The 22789-nt window shown below is 47.7% G+C and overlaps 1 protein-coding gene across 5 annotated transcripts in view; it reads left to right on the top strand.

Moving 5' to 3' along the window:
• The window catches only part of FBRSL1 (fibrosin like 1), a 1147774-nt gene that overhangs the window by 904713 nt on the left and 220272 nt on the right, over nt 1–22789 (top strand). The gene's annotated exons all lie outside the window — the stretch shown is intronic.

Here is a 22789-nt window from a genome sequence, read left to right on the forward strand (position 1 = left end):
TAGTAAGTGCCCGTCCTTGTCGATACTCTGCAGTGATACGTCCTGTCCTCGTTAGCGGCCTGTGGTCAGTGCCCGTCCCTGTCTATACTCTGCAGTATATATGTAACAAGAGGGGGGAGTGGAGAGCGAAGTGGATTCTGTCTCCCCGGCCACAAGTTTCATAAACAAAAAGAATCCACACAAAAAAGTGTACTTTGTATGGTCCCTACAACGGTGGGAGCACACTGTGTTCTTTAACTACCCCTCACACACCAAAAGGACCCTTGGTGTCATGCTTCATCATAGGGGTCTTCGCATCCCTCTACGGAATGCGGCGTGCTACTGACCAACGACTACGTGGGAGCACTGATGTAAACTCTATGTGTGGTGCGTGAGGTTGTTTGATATTAAGTGAGTAGTGGGGTCATGAGTGAAAAGTGAGTGAATACAAAAATTCAAAAATACCTCGCACGTGAAGTCTAAAAATACTTTAAATGGGCCTCCGTGCTGGTATTGTTAAAAGGGGTGTGTGGTGGAGTTATTTTGTATTTAATGTACAATACCTCTCATGTACGTCGACATGTTTCGAAGCAACAGCTTCTTCTTCAGGACGGGGTGTACAGATCCCCACCTTACTCACGTCAGGATGTAAAATGGCATACATTGCCAATACTATATATACATTAAATGTAAGGAATAGACTAAATGTGTCTATTTTGTTAATTGCTCATAAGTACCTGCATTGAGGAATTGCTACCATTATCTGAATGGCATCATGAGCCTAAAACGGAGGGGTCACGTGCTTTTCAGCAATTAATTCACGAGCTATTCATTTCCCCAACCGTCCCCTCTATGGCTCCGTGGTATACTCTGCAGTGGAATGGCCTGTCCTGGTTAGCATCCTGTAGTAAATGCTGGTCCCTGTCTATACTCGGCAGTGTTATGGCCTGTCCTGTTTAGCGTCCTGTGGTCAGTGTCCATCCCTGTTGATACTCTGCAGGGTTAGGGACTGTCCTGATTAGTGTCCTGTGGACAGTGCCCACCCCTGTCGATACTCTGCAGTGTTACGTCCTGTCCTGGTTTGCGTCCTGTAGTAAGTTCCTACCCTTGTTTATACTCTGCAGTGTTGTGTCCTGTCCTGGTTTATGTCCTGCAGTAAGTGCCTGATCTGGTTTGCGTCCTGTTGTAAGTCCCTGCCCTTGTCGATACTCTGCAGTGATACGTCCTGTCCTGGTTTGCGACTTGTAGTAAGTGCCCGCACATGTTGATATTCTACAGTGTTAAGGCAAGTCTTGCTTAGCGTCCTGTAGTAAGTGCCAATCCTTGTCGATAGTCTGCAGGGTTATAGCCTGGTTTGCACCATCTTGGAGTAAATTCCTCTCCTTTTCGATACTCTGCTGTGATACGTCCTGTCCTGGTTTTTGTCCTGTAGTAAATTCCTGTCCTTTTCGATACGCTGCAGTGTTGCATCCTATAGTAAGTGCCAGTCGTTGTCGATACTCTGCAGTGATACCTCCTGTCCTGGTTTGCGACTTGTAGTAAGTACCCGCACATGTTGATATTCTACAGTGTTAAGGCAAGTCTTGCTTAGCGTCCTGTAGTAAGTGCCAATCCTTGTCGATAGTCTGCAGGGTTATGGCCTAGTTTGCACCATCTTGGAGTAAATTCCTCTCCTTTTCGATACCCTGCTGTGATACGTCCTGTCCTGGTTTTTGTGCTGTAGTAAATTCCTGTCCTTTTCGATACGCTGCAGTGTTGCATCCTGTAGTAAGTGCCAGTCGTTGTCGATACTCTGCAGTGATACGTCCTGTCCTGGTTTGCTCATAAAACCTTTACCATTTTGTTTCACAATATCAGCCTACCATCATTATCGAACGCCCTTAAAAAATCTATCTAGGCTGTGCCTTTTATGATGTGCAATTTTTGCAAAAGGACACCTAAAGCAATCCGAGTATTCAAGCCGGGGCGTGTTTATGGAATCCACTGAGATTACCCCCCACACCTATAGCAGCCAGAAACATTCAAATTTGAGGGGGGCACAGTGCCCAAAAAAACTCCCCTTATTTGGTGCACCAGCTATCAGGATTTTGTTGTGGTCTCTCTGCTCTCCTTGGCGGTGAATAGGGGCAGTCTGTCCCTTTTGGATAATAAAACCAACCAATAATTGGTTGGAGCAGGCTAACCCAGCGCTCATTTTGAGACTGGCGGCCAGCGCTACAACCCCTCAACTCTTTCTCAGCCCTCAGATTGCAGGCTCTGAAGTGCGCATGTCACATTGTCCGACTGTAGACAGCCAGCCAATCTGACATGCGCAGTGGCAAGGGGTGCATTAATAGTGCAATTGTACTAATCAGCCCCGCCCCCTGCCCTCGCGCTGTAACAGAGCGAGCCTGGGACACATTATAATAAAATGATAGTCATTAGCATTTTATTAATGTGTGTGACTGCTACACTCGCAACAGGTGGGGCGACGCTTCTCTGCCATAACGGAGGAGCCGCCGCTGCCCCCAAACATCAGCAGAGCCAAGGGACCCTCAGGGGGGGAACATGTCAGGCCCCGGGCTACAGAACCATGTTTTTCTTGGAAGATGAAGTTCTGGATTCTTCCATCTCGAAGGGGTGGTTCAATCCCAGGTTCCCTCCTGCCTTGGAAAGGCGTCACGTGTGGGTGAGCTGCACGAGTCGCACAATACATGCCATTCTGTTCGCATGTCACAACCTCGCCCTCATCTCTCCGCGTAGGATGTTGTCATGTTGCCAGTGACAGCCCCTTTGTGCTCGTGAGTTCCTTATTCCGAGGAGTCTATTTTGAGCCGGTTCCCGTCGGGCTCCTCTCCGCCCCGGTGAGCTCTTTGTGCCCGCTCTCACCTGTGTGGGTGCCCGTGACAGCTCCCCGCCTCTGCTTATAACACTGGAGCAGTGCATAATTAGCTGCTGAATCAAGCTATGCATTTAACAAATGTATGTGTAAGAAATTGGTTTATTAGTTGAAGGAAATGGGAACCCACCTCAAGTAATAATCATAATCCTGGTCCGGGTGAACCACTAACGTCTACTGCGCTTAACCCTCGGGTAGATTGGCACAAAAGCAGTCAGGCTTAACTTAAAGGCAATGAGTAAAGTATTTATGCAGCCCTCAAACAGTAATAACCCCTTAGCTGCGGCGGCTATTCTGCCGCAGCGCTAAGGGGGAGGCGGGGCCGTGCAGCGCTCCCGTGCTCGTGACGGAACCGCTCCGTCACGGCCCTCGGGTGAGCTGTGCTTGTGACGGAACGGTTCCGTCACGGCCCCGCCCGCTCTTTAGAACATCAGCGCAGGCGCAGAATTCGCGTCGCGCGAGCGGGCCGTGACAGAACCGTTCCGTCACCAGCACAGCCCACCCGAGGCTCGTGACGGAACGGTTCCATCACGAGCATGGGAGGGGATAAAGTCAGAGAATGTGTCACCTGGCCGATAGAGGCCCCTTTTGACCCATAACCCTCGACGTCATTTTGTGACCCTATTCCAATGGCTTAGTATTCTTTGGCACTCCCAGAGTATATGAAAGAAGGACCCCTCGTTCCCACATCCCCTGATGCAGAGAGCATCGTCAGCCCATCCCAGGCGATGGAGTAGTGTCCTAGAATATTACGCCCTGTGCATTATGCGTAACTGGATTAAACGAAACCACGCATGTATTGCCAGCTCTCTGGGTCTTTGTATTGCTTCGCCCAATCATCATCTTGGTGACATAGTTCCTCCTCCCATCATCCTCCTCTCAACTTAACCAATGGATCTGGAGAATTATTCATACGTTTTGCATAAAGTAGGGAGACTGCCTTTTAAGGCCTGGGGTCCAATAGTAAACCACCCTCCAGATGTGTTGCATCAGCCAATGCCCTCCTCCCATAAATGACACCTTAGCACATGCCAGAGCTATAGGCATTTAAAGTGCCCAGAGTCCGCCATTTCAAACTCCCGCTGCAGAGTCTACGGTAATTTATCTATCTACTCAATAGGCGGGTACCGCGATATCCGAGAAAATCCAGTCATACATTACCACTAAATGGGATGCCCAATAGTATTTGAATACAGCTAGGACTGCCATCTTCCCACCCCCTATACTCCTCTCCCTGTAGAGCTTGTTCTCAGTTCTTGTTGCTTCACAGGAAGAGCGCGCCCTATGCTCAGTCTCACAGCAATAGCTCTCTCTCTGTCTCAAGGGAAGAGCTCGCTCTATCAGGGCCGGACTGGGAACCAAAACAGGCCCTGGCAAACTGCTCGGCTGGCCCCCCTGGGGGGTCATGGGGATGCAGCTGAGCTGAAGGCTAGGGCTGGCTTTGGCCGATTTTGTTACAGGGGGCCGATATTGCCCACCCCTGGTTACAAATACGGCCCCCCAGGGGTCCAAAACTAGCCCCCACCCTAGCGGCCCACCGGGGAAACGCCAGGTGCCCGTTACGGCCAGTCCGTCCCTACGCTCAGCCTCACAGGAAGTGTTCTCTTTGTGTCTCAAAGAAAGAGCTTGCTCTATGCTCAGTCCCATAGAAAGAGCTCGCTGGAGCTCGCTCTTAGGTCTCTCGGTCTCACAGGAAGAGCTCACTCTGCTGGAAGAGCTTGCTCTATGCTCATCCTCATAGGAAGACCCCCTCTTGTCTCTCAGTCTCACAGGAAGAGCCCACTCTGTTGGAATAGCTCGCTTTATGCTCCTTCTCACAGGAAGCTCTCTTGGACTCACAGGAAAACCACCTCTTGGCTCTCTCAGCCTCACAGAAAGAGCCCACTCTGCTGGAAGCGCTCAGTGTTAGCTCTCTTGGTCTCAGAGGATGAGCCACACTGTGCGCAGTCTCACAGGAAGACCCCGCCCTGCGCTCAGTCTCATAGGAAGAGCTCTCTCTCTGTCTCAAAGGAACAGCTCGCCCTACGGTCAGTCTCACAGGAAGTGCTCTCTTTTGTCTCAAAGGAAGAGCTCACTCTATGCTCAGTCCCACAGGAAGAGCTCGCTCTTAGGTCTCTCAGTCTCACAGGAAGAGCCCACTCTGGTGGAAGAGCTCACTCTTAGTACTCTTGGTCTCAAAGGAAGAGGTCCCCCTACGCTTAGTCTCACAGGAAGTGCTCTTTTTGTGTCTCAACGGAAGAGCTCACTATATGCTCAGTCTCAGAGGTAGAGCTCGCTCTTAGGTCTCTCAGTCTCACAAGAAGAGCCCACTCTGCTGGAACAGCTTGCCCTACGCTCATCCTCATCGGAAAACCCCCCTCTTGGCTCTCTCTCTCACAGAAAGAGCGCATCTGCTGGAAGACCTTGCTCTATACTCGGTCTCACAGGAAGAGCTCGCTCTTAGCTCTCTCAGTCTCACAGGAAGCGCTTGCTCTTAGCTCTCTCTGACTCACAGGAAGAGCCTGCTCTATGCTCAGTCTCACAGGAAGAGATCGCTCTTAGCTCTCAGTCTCACAGGAAGACCCACCTCTTAGCTCTCTCAGTCTCACTGGAAGAGCTCGCCCTTAGCTCTTAGTTTTACAGAAAGAGCTCGCTCATAGCTCTCTGTCTCACAGGAAGAGCTCGCTCTTAGCTCTCAGCCCCACAGGAAGAGCTCGCTCTCACAGGAAGAGCTCGCTCTTAGCTCTCTCTGCCTCACAGGAAGAACCCCCTCTTGTCCCTCTCTGCCTCACAGGAAGAGCCCGCTCTGCTGGAAGAGCTTGCTCTATGCTCAGTCTCACAGGTAGAGCTCGCTCTTACCTCTCTTGGCCTCACAGGAAGACCCTCCTCTTGGCTTCACAGGAAGAGACCGCTCTTAGGTCTCTCAGTCTCACAGCTGGAGCCCACTCTGCTGGAGGAGCTCGCTCTTAGCTCTCTACACCTCACGTTTTGGCTCTCTCAGTCTCCCAGGAAGAGCTCGCTCTTAGCTCTCAGTCTCAGAGGATGAGCTCGCTCTTAGCTCTCAGTCTCACAAAAAGAGCTCGCTCTTAGCTCTCTGTCTCACAAGAAGAGCTCGCTCTTAGCTCTCTGTCTGACAGGAAGAGCTCGCTCTTAGCTCTTTGTCTCACAGGTAGAGCTCGCTCTTAGCTCTCATTCTCACAGGAAGAGCTCGCTCTTAGCTCTCAGTCTCACAGGAAGAGCTCGCTCTTAGCTCTCTGTCTCACAAGAAGAGCTCGCTCTTAGCTCTCTGTCTCACAAGAAGAGCTCGCTCTTAGCTCTCTGTCTGACAGGAAGAGCTCCCTCTTAGCTCTGTCTCTCACAGGTAGAGCTCGCTCTCAGTCTCACAGGAAGAGCTCTCTCACAGGAAGAGCTCGCTCTTAGCTCTCAGTCTCACAGGAAGAGCTCGCTCTTAGCTCTTAGTCTCACAGGAAGAGCTCGCTCTTAGCTCTCAGTCTTACAGAAGAGCTCGCTCTTAGCTCTCAGTCTCACAGGAAGAGCTCGCTCTTAGCTCTCTGTCTCACAGGTAGAGCTCGCTCTTAGCTCTCTGTCTCACAGGTAGATCTGAGCTCGCTCTTAGCTCTCTGTCTCACAGGTAGAGCTCGCTCTCAGCTCTCTCTTCCTCACCTCTTAGCTCTCTTGGCCTCACAGGAAGACCCCCCTCTTAGCTCTCTTAGTCTCACAGGAAGACCCCCCTCTTAGCTCTCTTGGCCTCACAGTAAGACCCCTCTCTCGTCTCTCTCTGTCTCACAAGAAGATCCCGCTCTGCTGTGAGAGCTCACTCCACGCTCAGTCAGTCTCACCGCGGGTCTCGCCCCACCCCCGCTCTCACAGACTCTAATCCGGCCCCCTCTCCTGCGGACCCATCGATCCCCCGCTGTAAGATGCAAATAGGCCGCCTGACAGCGCCGGCGGCGTTTATCATCGACAGACAGTAATTATCCCGGCCTGCGCCCATATTGGATTGTTAAGCCCGGGGATAATGCGCAAGGTAAAGACATTTAGAAGGGAGTTCACCTTGGGGGATTCGTGTAAATTTGATGGATAGCGTTTGGGAAGGAGAGCGGGCCGCGGGACCCCCGGGGGACGCGCGGGAGCGCGGGGTGCGCGCACCATACTCCTCCTGCAGCAGAGAGATATGGCGGCACATGAGGCGCGCAGAGAGGAGGCTGCTGGTGAAGTGGTCGAAAGGGGAACCAGGAGACCAGATTTCACGTACGGCTGCCCCACTGCGCCGCATAATGTGATCTTGGTCATATCACTCTCGTATTATTGGCCTCAGCCCCTCCCCACCCCCGCTACCTTAGTGTGGGAGAATATGATAGGAATTGTACAAAAACTAGTCTCTTGCAAGAAGGAAGGAACATGTATTGTGCGTAATAATGGCACATCTGTAAAACCACAGCCGGCGGAAGATCCTTCTCCTACCTCGCCGCCAAGACCTGGAACACTCTCCCAACCAACCTACGACAGACTCAGGACCTGCTGGCCTTCAGAAGACTCCTCAAGACCTGGCTCTTCGAGCAGTAGCGGCCCCCACCAGCGCCTTGAGACCCTCACGGGTATGTAGCACGCTTTATAAATGTAATGATTAATTGATTGATTTGTTGATTAAGGGGGGAATTACAGCCAGGGGAGGAATGGCCCTTTCCAGAGTCCTCTCTCTGTCCCTCTGCCTTGCCCCGTCTTATCCTCTCCCCTGTCCCTTATTTTTATCCATCTTGTCCCCGATCCACTCAGCTCTTTGAGGCAGTTTAAAGTGTCCTGAAGCGCTACATATGAAACCAAGATCACACCGTGTCAGCGCTCAGCAACATCCAAGGGGTTCTGTTGTGAGGCAGCCCTCCAGCTTTGAAGAGGCCTGTGATTGAGTCACCTTGCAGCACTGGGTGGAAGCCTAGGCCTTCCATTGGTCCAAAGTCCACTTGGGTAATGTAGGGAGTTCTGCAACTGCGACTTGTGTGCTGTGAGCACAAACCACCGAGACTCTCAAGGTACACACTTGCATACGGCCTGTTCACTGCTGACCTCTCATTGTCATTTAGGGGCATATGTATGAACAAGCCTTTTGCGATTCCTTAATAGCGATTTTTAGCGAATTGCTATTAAGGAATCTCAAAATGCTATGTATGTAGGAATCGTAATAATAATTGTGATTCTTTAATATTCCTTAATTGCAAATCGCAAATCGTGATTCGCAATTAAGGAATACCTTCATATTCATTTCTATGGCCTAGAGGCCCATAGGAATGAATGGGAAAACATTCTCTATTTGCGATTCGTAATTAGAGAATCGCAAATTGAGAATGCAATTTCAGGGTGCCAGGGTGTCAAAATATGTATGTGTGCACATGTGGCGCACATACATGCCCTAAGGGCTTATATGTGCGCCACATGGCACTTTGAAAAATGCAAAAAAGTGCATGTTTCAAAGAAATCGCAAATTACCACCAACTTGAAGTTGGTGGTAATTTGCGATTCTGTAAGGCCAAATCGCACTTTTTTTATGCTTCATACATTGCATTTAAGGAATCGCCTCTCCAAGTGGTATGTTTGATTCTTTATTTTTTTCTTTATCACAAAGCAGGCCGCAGGGTACTTCCCTGTGTTTTCCTGAGGTCAAAGGTTAGTTTACTGACATCCAATAGAAAGAAGGGATCTCTACATTATTAAACATATCTACGAGATTCAGATGAAGGACACGTCTGAAGTTATGACACGAAACGTGTATACATGGAACAACTTATGGCAGTAAGTGGAACATCAACAGCGGATCTCAGCAAGGAGATCAAAATCCCAGTGCACAGTGCATGAGGGTAGCACTCTTGGAGGACACAGATGAGGGATATCTCTCCAACAGGAGACATTTCAGCCTCCTTTGAACGCTACTCAGAATGTCGGTACCCAGAGCTCAGAAAGCAGGGACTTCATGTTCTCAGGGCACATTCTGAGACCGATTGTGCCTGAGTGTGGTACTTCTTAAACCACAACTTTCCTGAAAAAATGTCTCTTATCCCCACAATGGTAACATCCCTCCCCAACTTTGGTCCAAGCAATTACTTTATTTCGTTAGCCGGTGGGAAAAGTCTCTGCGCAGGATTTTATGAACCTAGCAGGGAATTTATAAATGTATTTATTTATTTATTTAGGATTTTTCTATAGCGCTGTCAAGACCCGGAGGTAGCAGAGCGCTTTACAGTAATAGAATGACAAAAATCTGTATAAACATATACATAACGTAAACATGAACATGAACATAACATAAGTAAGGTATAAATATACCTGGCATCAATTGGTGCCCACTGCAGGGCTATGAGAGCAGCGGTGATGTGTGTGAGAAGGACATATACCTGAGACAAGGGGGCTGGGTCGCTGTTTTGCAAGGAGTAGCTCTCTGGTTCAGCTGGGAGGGTCTGTGAATATAGAGCGCCTTTGCAGTTCTGCAACAACTGGCCAGGTGTGATGAGCAACTGCAGAACGTGTGCCCAACTGGAGCCAATCACAAGCTGGCCTCGAGTGAGCATGCCACGTGCATTGTTTTTACGGGAGTGATAGGTTGTGATGTGAGTGTCAGTGCACAGTGGGCCTTGTTGGCAGTGCAGCTGGTGTGTGTGTCTGTCATTGTGCTGGGGGTGTTCTGCTGTCACTGCTTGTGGCCCATGTGACTGCAATACCTGTCTCAGGTACACTTGTCCAGGTGTGCAGATGTCTGCGTCACGTACAGATAGATGTCTGCCTTTCGGCTCACTCAGCGACTTTGTTCAAGTGACGAGGATCACACGACAGGGTCCATCGTTCGGCGACGCTGAGATTTTCTCTTGTATTCTTCCTGAGACAGAGACAGCAGCTGGAAAACGAAGGGTTCCCCTGAGTTTGGAAGTTTATCTTCACCTTTCACACCGCAGCCAGCAGCATACTGAGCTCGAAAGTCGTGTTTTCCACATCGCTGTTACTGCACCTTTGTTAGAATTCGCATTTTCCCATCTGGAAGTCTGTTCTCCTAGACAAGCCCGTCGTAGGCCAGATGTCAACAATTTCCGTTTGCTCTAGGCAGTGCGCGAGCTCAGAATGTTCCAGACTGGAGCAAAAATATTGGTGTTCAACACATCTTTTCATAAAGTTTACGAAGCGGCGGTCAGTGGCCCGGAGAGGGGAAAGGCAGCCCGCGGAATATGGAGAGTCATAAACGTGTGTGTGATGGATTTACGAAGCGCCGCGTGGCACCGAGCTCTCTTCAGGGCGCTGGGGAAGTGCTGGCTGGAACGTCTTACATAAACCCAAGTGTCTCGTGTTTGGTATTTGGACAATGAACGAATGGACTGTTTCGTTTTACTGAGGTGGAATATTACCGTAAAAGTATACAATGTTGTAATATTCCACAAAAATGGAAGCTTTTCTTAGATGTATTAAAAACAGGTCATGGTAAAAATACAATGTGAGGGTCCCAAGTTCTCTTGTTCCACAATGCATCACGTTGGGCCCACCGTCCCGTAGAGATAGGCACTTTATGTATAGTCAAGTGTGAAATACCAGACATCTAGGTAGTAACCACATCATGTGATAAAGAAATATGACACTCACTTAGAATAAATCAACCTTCAGATGCAACAACATAGGTGGGTGTAGCAGGTTTGTTGAGCTTCTACATAGGCATGGTCACGTGCTCGAAGACGTTATTTTCTTTTTGTCCTGCTTCTGATCACATGTTATTCATTCCTTGCATTTGTTAGTACAGTCAACACGTGTTTCACCCAACCGGGGCCAAATGGACAGCAGCTTTTTCAAGGCAGGAAGGTTTATATGTTTGTTTCATCATAAAAACGAGGGACAAACCCCTAGATTCATCATTGTCCCGTTTTGCGAGTCCTTAATAGCGATTTTTAAGGAATTGCTATTAAGGACTTGCAAAACGGGATTCATGTAGAAATCGCAATTTTAATTGCGATTTCTACAGCTTCCTTATTTGCGATTAGCAAATTGCTAATCGCAAATAAGGAATGACTCCCCATTCATTCCTACAGGCCCAAAGGCCCATAGGAATGAATGGCGAGTCATTCCTTATTTGCGATTAGCAATTTGCTAATCGCAAATAAGGATGCGATTTCAAGGGTGCCAGCGGTGTCCAAAGGACACCCTGTAGCACCCCTGAAATGTAAATGTAGCCTGATGTTGCGCACACACATGTCCAAAGGACGTGTGTGTGTGTAACATACCACTTAGAAAAATGCACTAAAGTGCATTTTTCTAAGTTTTCGCTATTTACCACGAAGTCAGACTTCGTGGTAAATAGCGGCCAGAAATAGCGAATTCGCAAATAAAAAATGGTTAATGAATTGCATTTAAGGAATCTCAAATAGAGATTCCTTAAATGCAATTCCTCGCAAATATGCGATTTCGCAATTAGCGATTTTTGCATTTGGGATGATGAATCCCAAATGCAAAAAATGCGCTCGCAAAGGGCCAGATTCTCAGAATCTGGCCCTTTGCGAGCCGGATTTCCTTTCATGAATCTGGCTGATTGTCTCAAATGAAATGAGAAGAGAAATACTCAGCAGTTTAGGGTACGCAAAGCTGTGCACCAGTATTCAGGACACGTATATCTAACAATGTTATCAGGTTTCGGTCAGTTGTGTGGTCTGAGGTTTGACTTCAACAGGTTGTGTAAGCGGTCTGAAGACAAAAGGTTCTGGGTTGAAATAAATACAGGTCTTGACCTTCCATTCCTAAGAAAAGCTAAGGCTGATACCAGTCTCCTTGAAAACTGTATACTCCACACTAGACTGGCCAAGCTCATGGAGAGATGTGTGTCTGTCCACTTAAAAAAGGTCTCTGAAAACGAGCTATTGGGGCAGGTACTAACTGGCTTCGGGATAGTTCCTATCTGGCTTCAGGATAGTGCCTATCTGGCTTCGGGATAGTTCCTATCTGGCTTCGGGATAGTTCCTATCTGGCTTCGGGATAGTTCCTATCTGGCTTCGGGATAGGTCCTCTCTGGCTTCGGGATAGGTCCTATCTGGCTTCAGGATAGTTCCTATCTGGCTTCGGGATAGTTCCTATCTGGCTTCGGGATAGTTCCTATCTGGCTTCGGGATAGTTCCTATCTGGCTTCGGGATAGGTCCTCTCTGGCTTCGGGATAGGTCCTATCTGGCTTCGGGATAGGTCCTATCTGGCTTCAGGATAGTTCCTATCTGGCTTCGGGATAGTTCCTATCTGGCTTCGGGATAGGTCCTATCTGGCTTCGGGACAGGTCCTATCTGGCTTCGGGACAGGTCCTATCTGGCTTCGGGTCAGGTTTTATCTGGCTTCGGGACGCGGCATAGTGCAGAAGCCTCCTCGCTATTCATTGGTGATGACCCACTTATACTTTTCGACGATGAAGGCTCCAAAATGCTAGGACTTTTGGGCCTCTTCGCTGCTTTCGACACCACCATTCACCACAGTCTTCTGTGCACACTCGCGATGGGCGTCAAAGGGCGTGTCTTGATCTGTTGAGAAGCTCCCTTTTTGATAGATCCCGCATGAATCAAAGTAGGAGTTACCCTTGCCTTCCTCTACAGCGGTATCCTGCAAAATTCACCTGGGCTTCATCGTTGCCCCCCCTAATTTTTCATCCTATATCTCAAACCCCTCCAGGAAATGTTGATCAAGCAGAGCAAACCATTTTGAACAATATCTTCACAACACTCAGTTTTATCCTGCCTGATGAAAGTGTGTCGATTGCCTGGTTGCAGTTCTCTGAGAGACTGCATAGTCCTCATCCCAGTTCCTGCCTCAAAAAATGGAATTTCTCCTTCTCAGACTTAACAAATCCAAAGCAGTGCCATGGAGGTGACGCCTCGAGCGGGTATGAAGTCCCTTCCCCCCATCAACATTTGTCACGGCCTCTGTTCGCGCTATACAAAACTTTAAAATAAAGAAATAAACGGTGGAAGTAAATAGCATAATTAGACTCTGTGCATCTGCATATATGGTTTATGCCATCGTATTTGAAAAACAATATTTCATCTAACCAGGATTAAGGGATTACATTTGGGAAGCGAGAAAAATCACAACGAAGAGCCCTCATGACTTCAGAGAGATATGTTTTATTACCTCTGTGTAAGGTCACTGAACACATCTGTGAGGCAGGAAACAGTGCTTTTCTGGTATCTGTTTCGCTGTAGTGACAAACTGGAACCTGACCTTTGCCCTGTGGTAATACATTTCAGAATTTTTATTTGCTACTATAGTTTCTCTAAATACCATGTTATTGAACCATGTTTCTTTTCACAGCCATGCCTAGATAGATAGACAGACAGACAGACAGACAGACAGACAGACAGACAGACAGACAGATAGATAGATAGATAGATAGATAGATAGATAGATAGATAGATAGATAGAGTGAGGGCGATAGATGGAGTGAGGGTGATAGATAGATAGATAGATAGATAGATAGATAGATAGATAGATAGATAGAGTGAGGACGATAGATAGAGTGAGGGCGAGAGTGAGGGCGATAGATAGATAGATAGAGGGAGGGAGATAGATAGATAGATAGATAGATAGATAGATAGATAGATAGATAGATAGATAGATAGATAGATAGATAGATAGATAGATAGCAGTGTGCTGTTATGGTTCCGACGCACTTTCCATTAAAAAGCTGTTTGAAATCTGGCACTTGTTTGACTCCTACAGCTAAGTTTTGTTGTGTTAAGTTTTATCAGTGGCAGCTCTGCAGCTAAGGCGGAGGAGCGTCGCCCCACTGCTTTTCAGCAAGATTATCATTTTATTTTTTCCTATTACGGGCGCAGCACGTTTGTGAGGCAGGGCTGTGCCGCTCTGCTGACAGACCAGGGAAGGGTAGGAATGGTTTTCACTCCCTAAGTACGCATGAATGTTTGGTCAGCCATCTCGGCCCAGCCAAACTTTCATGCGCACTTAGCATGTTCTCCACCCAGGCTGCATTACAGGAGGATGGGGGATGCGTTGAGGAGGTAAATTAAATTTTATTTTTTATTTAGTCCGCTTCCCCCTTCCTTCATCACCGCCGATCTGTGCCGGCCGCTACTAAGTTTTATGCTGATCCATTCAGGCAGAGCAAAGTTAAAGGGTGTTAATAAATAAGTTCTGATGGGAATTGTGCCCTCCACTAAAGCACAAACCATTGAATGGAATTTCACCAAAGTTATACTATACTCAGAAAATATGCTTTTGTGGTTATGATGCTGTAGTAGTTTATGATAAAGTAGGGCTACACAAAGGGGTCTAGAGGGCTTGTATTTCAGAATATCTTGTGGGTTGACTTTATGAGCAAGAAATGTGCAAGTTCTGTCAAGAGAGATGTATTTAACTGATGAGGAGATTGACTGATTTTACCAAACAACACCACATTTCTCTTAGACATTCCTATTGTTTTATGCAACACAATTAGTCTAGCTCTCGCGGAGGGAGGAGGGAAAGTATAAAGAAGTTGACACTAGACACCTAAATGAAAAGGCACACCGTTTCCACAACCCCACAATGGACATTCCTTGGGGACAAATATCCCTCCCGATACTCCTTCGTGGACCTGTCTCTCATGGAACTCCAGGTGCTACTGCGATAGCGTGGTCCCACTAGCACACCCTCATACCCCTTCCTCCCATTGATGTACAAACATTCCCACTGTCAAACCGACAGGCAGCAGTCCTATCGCGGAATATCACCAACAAGTCGCTAACCACATGAATGTTTCCTTCACAGCTCAAAACATCATATAAGTTAACCAACAGCTACTTAAGACGAATAACTGGAACCCAACAGATCCTAACTACACACCCATTCCCAGCAGGAAACTGATAGAAAGGACAACCTTCTCCCATGTCTTAAATCACCTGGAGGAAAACTCCTTGATATCTGACTACCTAACGGGCTTCTGTCGGAAGGAGGTGCTGAATATGACCTGAACTCCATTTGGGACGACCGGGAATCTACAGCGGATAAAGAGGAAGTGGCAACACTCACTCTCTTGGATCTATCATCAGCATTTGACACCGCACATCAGTAAACCTCATTGAGCAGACTAAACGATTGGCTTAGCAAATTAATAGCCATTTCTGTATCAATTCCTAGAATCCAGGTCAAGCCTCGTCTCTCAATGCCTTCCCAATCTATACAGCATCGAGAGAGGAGTTCCGCAAAGATCAATGATCTCACCGCTATTGTTCAGTGTCGAGATCAAACCACTCCTGGCCCTCTTCAGTACTTTCAGCATCACACGCTACAACAATTTACAGATAATCCTTCGGACTGGATAAATCAAGTCAGCCGGAGCTGCCAAAATTGATAGATGACTGCCTTAAAACCACCGACTAGTGGTTGATAGAGTCATCTCTACAAGTCACTGACAAATTGGCCTCAAGACACACGTACAGCGCCAACAACCTTCTCTGAGGTACAACATTGAAGAAATATCGTGGGTTAACTCTCTCTATCATCCCACAAGTCGTCCTGTTGACCACACCCACCTTTCTCAAAGTGAGGAGACTCTGACACATCCTAACTTATCTTGGATTGCCGTAGGAGGACCGAGCAACCACCGTGGTCATCTTGTTGCATCTGGATTATGCTAATGGACTATACCATGGAGATTCAATATCCAATATGTAATGACTCCAAAAGAATTCAAAATGCAGCAGCAACACAACTTCTGCACCTTAAGGTTCACAACCACATCTCCTCGACTCCGACAGCTCTGCGCTGGCTCTTTTTTTAAATATAAATCTTTTTATTAAACAACCTGAATCGGCATAGTATCATGAATCAAATTGACAATTTACACATGGGAAGAATTCATTCAACAACACAGTGATAATCACAGCAGCAACAGGAACAGAGCAATGATGAATCCTGCGATACAGTATTTATGGTGAGGGCGGGTCCTCAGATAGGGAGTTACGCTGTGGACTACATATCTCCCCCCGGTATGTGTTCCATGCCCCCAGATTTAGGACCATTTCTTTGGGCAGCCCTTTGCAAGCTACACCGTTTTTTCTTGGATCATACACCAGTCCATGTGTTTCTTCCATTCGGCTATGGTTGGCGGCTCCCCACAGCTGAGCGATATTACTTTTTGCCACCATGATGCCTAGCGTGACCCAGATCTTACCCGTTCTGCTCAGGTCCGTGGGTTCCCATACATTCAAAAGGCACCTTTTCGCTTCGGGGTGGATGACCAAATCCAACACTTCGCTAAGAACAGTATGTCGTTTCCGCCAATACACCTGAATAAGATCAGATTCCCATAGAATATGCATAAACGTGCCCTCATAGCCACACTGTTGTCTGCACTCCCCCATAGTGCCTTCCCCATGCGGTTCAGGCAGGGTCCTGTGACGTACACCCTATGTAATATTTTGAGCTGAACGAGTTGCAATCTAGCCGAAATTGGGGAGGCCAGCGCCTCTTGCCATTCCTCATCATCCAGTTCAAGGCCATCTCTTTCCCACTTTGCCCTGGAGGGGGTCTACGGTGTTGTTTATCAGCTTTTTATATGTAAGAGGGATTACCTTCTCTGGTAGGTATCCGTCGAGCAATCTATCCTCAAGGGGTGAGGATTGTGGGGGGGGGGAACCTTTAGTGAGATGGGACTGTAGCACGTGTCGGACTTTGAGGTATCGAAAGTACTCTGGGTTGGTGAGTTTGTGTTTCTGTTATTGTGAAAAAGCAGCGACTCTCTAACGAATAACAAAGATGCTCGGTGCAAGACGCCTCTAATTCACTTCAATATTAACTATCAAAATAAAGAGGCAGGCGCTGGAAACTGGAAGGCAAGAAACAGGTTTATTGCTCCAGAGGAGAACACATCAATTCGGACTCACAGAATGTCTTCGGGAGGTGCTCTAACCACATCTCCGCGGCTTGGTCTTTTATACACATTTTGCATCAGTTTATTGGTGGTCAAACATCCTCGGAATTCCCGCCTCAAGCAGGTTCCCTCACAAACTCAACAGTTATCGTCCCCCACCCGGACCTAACAGATGATCGCTATCTCGCAGCTGGACATTCCGACAGGATCTGAGAATGTGTGTGATCGGTCAGATCTAAGAGTTCGCGTCATCGATTAGATCAGGCGTCTTTGTTAGTACAACAAGTCCTGCCGTGTGGGGGCAATAAACTATGTCGCAAGGGTTGGTTAGTGCCTGGGAGCGGATTGAGCAGCCAGGTGTGGTCAGGGAGGTTATCAGAAGGGCTTGCTCGGGTACGGAGGATGAAAGGACAATCGGGTTTAGGCCGGGAAGTGGCTCCGGGGCTTTGTCACGAGGACAAGGTTTCACGACCCCAGTACGCTTGGTCATGCTTAGTCAGGGCGCTGGGGATGATTGCGAGGTCAGGGTGAAACATAGGTGACTAGCAGAGTACGAAATGGCCGCGATGTCTAAAATGGGTGCCGCTTACGTGCATGCAGAGGCTCTCGCTAAGCAAGATGGCGCCGGCAATGTTCAGGTCTGTCGTTTATTTTTCAACATTGTAAGGAGGCAAATGTTCTGTGCTGGCTCTTTGTAACCAGATGAGCTGCCTTAAAACTACTATGCATGATGTGCAAGGCAATAAATAGAAAGGGACCTGTATTTTTACAGATAAAATCCAAAGAGTACTCCTAGAAAATGATACAGTGCTCCATAGGAGCCCACAGGTAATTGCTGTACCATGTAGAAAGAAACGTGTCAGTGAAAGACTTGTCTACATCCAAATTATAGAATCCACTCCCTGCAAAGATACAAACTACCGTAAATCACTTTAAAAGGATGCTAAAAATGTGGGCATTCCCCACTTGAACCTCGGTGTAAAGTAGAGAAGAGATCCCACTCTCAACAGGAAGTGGGGAGACTGAGAATTTAAAAGGATCTCATACTCTTGACAATGGCTTAAAAATTGAGGTGTCCCAGGACAATATTTCCAGCATCTCATTGGAATGCAGGTTACATCTGGAAGCGAGGATGAAGTCCTGGTTCCATCACACACATCTGCAGAGACCCAAAGATCACGAGTATAATTCCAACAACGTTCCGTACTCACAAATTCTGAAAGATACAAACCTGTATTTATAAATAAAAAGGCATTGTTAAAAGCCTATTTTTGTAACTTTACTCAATGGCATGGTACAGAATGTGAGCTTATTCCTTACCCGCTCCTCACTGACTCAATATCAGTTCATGTCTCCTTCTGTCTTTTATTGCTTGATCTTCTGAAAGAAATCCTACAGATCTCTTCTCACCAGATTCAGTGATCCAGCATGAATAACAAAGACCCAAAATATGTATGAGTTGTTTGCTAGCAGCTCTATGGCAATCCAATAACAGTGTACTCTGGACAAAGAAACAACAGAGTCACACACTTTCCCTCCATTGTCTATAATAGCAGAGACACAAACAGGAATGCAAATTTATACATAACTAAAGCATCAGCATCAATAACAATGAACAACTTTCCTCTAGACAAGGACCCGCATACGATTAATTTTATACCAACCCTAATAATGTTGCTTAATATACAACTAACACAACAGACTAAGTCTGGGTCGCTACAGAGTAGCGTGCTAACCATCGGCAAAGCACTTCAAAACCTTGTCAGGGTACAAGTAGTATAAAGATTTATATTACAGTAAAATACAATCTAATGCAGAAGGGAACCGCTGTCCATTGGGACCGCTGTGATCTGAGAGCACCATCTGCTGTGCACATGTATTCTCCTGTAGAAGGGACATAAGTTCTTTACGTGTGACTCTGGTCTATCACAGCCCTTAGGGACCCAGCCAATGTCACCTATTGTGTGGAATGGGATGTGAAATCAACTGGAACACACTGACATTGCCATACCAATCAGATGGGTACCCCACTCGGTCAGCTGGATCATGACTGCCACTTTTTACTTCACACAAACACACAGTTTTATCCCAACATTAATAGGAACATTAGAAGGGAACCTAAAGACTCACACACCACAAAACATGGCACAGAGCACATCCAGGTATGTGCATCTGTTAGAAATGGGTGTGTCTTGTTGGCAGTGGTTTGCACCCTGTCCAAGTAGGGACTCTTCCTTCTAGGCAGGATAAGGGAGTTACATACCTACATAACACCTGCCCACCACCTTGGGAGCGTGGTGTAAGCAGACAGGCTTATCATAGAGGCAATGTGTAAAGTATCTGTACCCAAATACACAGTAACACAGTCAAAACACTAAATAGTAGACAGTACACCAGTTTAGAAAAATAAAGTACTTTTATGTAAACCAAACAAGACAATATGACTTTTAAAAGGTTTCAAGCAATTTTGTCCTTACAAAAATCTATGGATGCGTGATTTCTACCCAAAGTACCTTGAATGCATCAAAATCCACAAGGCAAAATAGCTGCAGAGGAGGAAAACGTCAGAAAACACAGCAATGGGTCAGTTGCCGAGTCTTTGGGGAGGCAATGAGACTGTTCTGCTGTATGCAGGAGAAGTGATGCGTCGAATCTGGACTGTAGGAGGACGTGATGCGTTGATTCCAAGACGGTTCTAGTCTACGATCCTGCGTCAGAGATGCATGGTGCACAGGTGCAATGCGTGGAATTCTGGATGTGCTAGAGGGCGATGCAGTGGTGGAGACCAGGCGCTGAGTCGATTTCTTCAGCCGCGATCCCACCGCTGCCACCTATGTTAGAAATGGGGGTCTCTAGCTGGCGAGTGGTTTGCACCCTGTCTAAGTAGGAGCCCTACCTTCTAGTCAGGATAAGGGAGTTACACACCTACATAACCCCTGCTCACCGCCTTGGTAGCTTGGCACAAGCAGACAGGCTTATCTCAGAGGTAATGTGTAAAGTATTTGTATCCGAACACACAGTAACACAGTGAAAACACTACAAATGGACACCACACCAGTTTAGAAAAATAAAGTGACTGTCTAAACCAAAAATGACCAAAACGACAAAAATCCAAGCTACACAACTCAAAATATGACTTTTAAAAGGCTTCAAGCAATTCTGTCCATAGAAATCTATAGATGCGTTATTTCTACACAAAGTGCCTCAAATGCGTCAAAATCCACAAGGCACAGGTGCGATGCGATGCATGGAATGGAATGGAATGGAATTGGATTTGTAAAGCGCGTGGCTACCCGTATGCGCTGGAGGTCAATTCGGCGGCAAACAGGCGCTGTGTCGATTTCTTCAGCCGCGGTCCCACGATGCGTCATTTCTTTTAGCCGCACAGCAGGGCCTGCATCGGGGTCAGGGCGGTGGTCTCAGACTTCGGAGACTGGTGCGTGGGGCTCTGCATGCAGAGATTCTTCTGGCCGCTGGCAAGTGCTGCGGGTATTTCTTCAGCCGCACACAGCTACGCATCAGGAATTTCTCCCACACAGTGATGCTGCATTTGAAAATTCAGCGCAAGAAGGGCAAAGCATAGATTTTGCAGGTTTCTTTTGTTCTTGATAGTTCTTTGGAGCGAGAACAACCTCCAAGGGCCCAGACCGGGGGTTGGCAGCACAAGGCAGGTCAGAACTCCTTGCCTGGATCTCTAATGGCCTGCATGGGGTGTTTACCACCAGCCAGGATCACTATTATGCATCATAAGGTAAATACCACGGGCCATCAGCTCTGTAGGTGTTTACCCCAGGGCTGGATTTGTCGTGAAGGCCGTAGGATGGTTACCAGACACTGGAGACTCTTCCGTCTTTTTCATCCGATGTAGGGCAGAATCTGTGCTCCATGTCCTTGGGTGGTCACCAAAGGTCTCGATCTCTGTCGCATCCAAAGGGTCGTGTTTACCACAGGTCAACGGTTCTGCTACCCAGTTTTGGGAGGTTACTGCCGTTCTCGCGATCTGCTGTATGACATAGGGTTGTGTTTACCACACACCAGGAGCTCTGCTGCCTGGTTTCAGAAGATTACCACTGTTTGTAGATCAGCTGCATGACATAGGGTTGTGTTTACCACACTCCAGGAGTTCAACTGCCTGGTTTCAAAAGGTTACTATTGTTTTCAGATCAGCTGTATGACATAGGGTTGTGTTTACCACGTGCCAGGAGCTTGGCTGCCCGGTGTCAGATGATTACCACAGCTCTAAGATCTACCGTATGACATAGGGTTGTGTTTACCGCACACCGGGAGCTCTACTACTGCCCAGTATAGTGTAGGTCACACGGGCACAGCTAGCAAGAGTAGTAGTGTTACTACAAGTCATGGGCTCTGCTGCCGAGTGTAGTGTAGGTCACACGGGCACAGCTACTAAGTGTAGTAGTGTTACTACAAGTCATGGACTCTGCTGCCCAGTGTAGTGTAGGTCACACGGACAGGGCCACAGCTACTAAGTGTAGAAGTGTTCTTACAAGTCGTGGTCTCTGCTTCCCAGTATAGTGTAGGTCACACGATCACGGGCACAGCTACTAAGTGTAGTAGTGTTACTACAAGTCATGGGCTCTGCTGCCCAGTATAGTGTAGGTCACATGGTCTGGGGCACAGCTAGTAAATGTAGTAATGTTACTACAAGTCATGGGCTCTGCTGCCCAGTGTAGTATAGGTCACACGGTTGCGGGCACAGCTACTAAGTGTAGTAGTGTTACTACAGGTCATGGACTCTGCTGCCCAGTATAGTGTAGGTGACACGGTCAGGGGCACAGCTACTAAGTGTAGTAGTGTTAATACAAGGCATGGGCTCTGCTGCCCAGTATAGTGTAGGTCGCACAGTCAGGGGCACAGCTACTAAGTGTAGTAGTGTTACTACAAGTTGTGGGCCGCACTGCCCAGTGTAGTGTAGGTCACACGGTCGGGCAAAGCTAGAAGTGTAGTAGTGTTACTACAAGTCATGGGCTCTGCTGCCCAGTATAGTGTCACTGTCACGGGCACAGCTACTAAGTGTAGTAGTGTTACTACAAGTCATGGGCTCTGCTGCCCAGTGTATTGTTTGTCGCTGGCACAGCTAGTAAGTGTAGTAGTGTTACTACAAGTCATGGGCTCTGCTGCCCAGTGTAGTGTAGGTCGCGGGCACAGCTAGTAAGTGAAGTAGTGTTACTACAAGTCATGGGCTCTGCTTCCCAGTGTAGTGTAGGTCGCTGGCACAGCTAGTAAGTGTAGTAGTGTTACTACAAGTCATGGATTCTGCTGCCCAGTATAGTGTAGGTCGCACAATCAGGGGCACAGCTACTAAGTGTAGTAGTGTTACTACAAGTCATCGGCTCCACTGCACAGTGTAGTGCAGGTCACACAGTTGAGGGCACAGCTACTAAGTGTAGTTGTGTTACTACAAGTCATGGGCTCTGCTGCCCAGTATAGTGTAGGCCTCACAGTCAGGGGCACAGCTACTAAGTGTAGTAGTGTTAATACAGGTTAGCAGCTTTATTGCCAGGCATGGCGCATTTCTGCTCAGACCTAAACGCACATTGCTTATTTTTCAAACGCCTTAATTACACACAATTTAATGTTTAAATGCAAAAAAGAACACTGCCCGGTCCACCTGTGACGACAGAGGGGCCTCTCTTCAGGACCCTGAACAGAAACAACTTTAGTCTCTCGAATCTCGACCAGAATAGTTTCGGAGCCTGGGTCTGGCTGCTGGTACCCAATGACACTGAGGCTGTTCTGGCCCCATTTGTGCGAGGTGCCGCCAGGGGCTGGCCCTAAGAGGCCATGGGCAGGTGGCCCTGCAGGACTAGCTACAATAGAGGCAGGTGGCCCTAAGGGCTAGCTCGTAGGTGGTGCTGCGCCAACAAGGCAAGGACTTGCTTCATTTATAAATATGTGCACACGCGTTTAGATGTCTTTAAAGTGTACATCCGTGTGCCCATGCTGTGCCAAGGTACACCGCGCTGTTTGATGGGTGTAAATCTGCCGCTGGCGCCGGAGTGTGTGAAACAATGCGCGCGGCCCAGACACGAGGATGTGGACCCGGAAGTCGAGGCGAGGGGGGGCG

The sequence above is a fragment of the Lissotriton helveticus genome, chromosome 11 (genome assembly GCF_964261635.1).
Source record: "Lissotriton helveticus chromosome 11, aLisHel1.1, whole genome shotgun sequence".
In the NCBI taxonomy this organism is placed as follows: Eukaryota; Metazoa; Chordata; class Amphibia; order Caudata; family Salamandridae; genus Lissotriton; species Lissotriton helveticus.